Genomic DNA, 1,481 nt, shown 5'->3' on the forward strand with positions numbered 1-1,481 from the left:
TCCCTGATACACCACAGAAGCAGCTGATGGCCAAGGATGAGTGTTGCTTTGTCTACTGCCTGGTTATCAGGCTGAGCAGAGAAGGTGCCCTGAAGTGGTTGGGGAAGTCTTCATGGAATTCATGGCAGGGAACTTTTAGTGACCCGCAGCTGCTGACACCAGAACCTCACAGCACAACCACATCCTGCCAGAGCCTTATGGTTCTCTCCATGCTGTAAGGACTGTCATGACTCATCACTCTCTACTGTGGTGGGAACCCCTGGGAAACAGGAGTGTCTCCCTGGTCCACATTTATCATGCAGGGTGGAGGTTCTCATCTTATGCTGTAAGACCTGGCATGCTCCTGTCCTCACCCATGGAGTTTGGGACAATAGGGTGGGTGTTCAACCTTGCAGAAGAAATTGGGGGGGGGGTCTCACATGACCTCATGAGTGTCAACTCTGTATCATGCAATGTTTGCATTACCACACACTCATGTGGTCCCTGAGAATGAGTTAGAAGGTGGAGGTGCCCTCAAGATGTGATGATATCAGGAGCAGGAAGTTGATGTTAGGCTGTGCCACACAGCAAGACCTGTCCCCCCCAATTCAATTGTGATAAATACACATTTAACTATCACCTACTTGTTAAAGGAACCCTTCAGTGTCATCAAAACATTCATATTCACCTGGGTGGTGGTGGTGCAAGCCTTTAATCCTAGTACTCAGGAGACAGAGTCAGGCAGATCTCTGAGTTCTAGGCCAACCTGGTCAATATCATGAGTTACAGTTCAGCCAATGCTACAGAGAGGGAAGAAAAACATTCATATTGGGCTGGAGAGATGGATCGGTGATTAAGAGCACTGACTGCTCTTCCAGAGGACCCAGCTTCAACACTCAGCATGCACATGGCAGCTAACAACTGTCAATAACCACAAGACCCACACACAGTCATACACGCAGGCAAAATACAAAAACACATAAATTAAATGTAAATAAATTATTTTTTAAAATTATTCATATTGAGGGGATAGAGAGAAAGCTCAGTGGTTAAGAGCAATGGCTGCTCTTGCAGAGGAGCCAGGTTTCTAGAACCTACATGGAGTCTCATATACATTTAATGCCATTTCCAGGGGATCCAACTCTCTCTTCTGCTTTCTATGGATACTAAGGAAACATGATGTCCACATTCAGGCTCTCTCTCTCTCTCCCCCCTTTCTCTCTCTCTCTCTCTCTCTTTCTCTTTCTCTCTCTCTCTCTCTCTCTCTCTCTCTCTCTCTCTGTTCATAGTGGGCCAGAAATGTGGTTTGTCAGGTAAAGGTGTTTGCCAAAGAAGCTAGTACTTAAGTTCAATGTCCAGTATCCACGTAGTGGAATCAGAACCAACAGACTCCCACAAGTCCTCTGACCTCCACACTCATATTTGTTTGCACACACTCCACACACAAAACAATGTAACATTAGCTTAAAAGCTCAAGCTATCTTGGACTGCATGCTGAGTTC

This window comes from Microtus oregoni, unplaced genomic scaffold (genome assembly GCF_018167655.1).
Source record: "Microtus oregoni isolate MIOR12 unplaced genomic scaffold, Mior012 000199F_ref0000230, whole genome shotgun sequence".
NCBI classification, from domain to species: Eukaryota; Metazoa; Chordata; class Mammalia; order Rodentia; family Cricetidae; genus Microtus; species Microtus oregoni.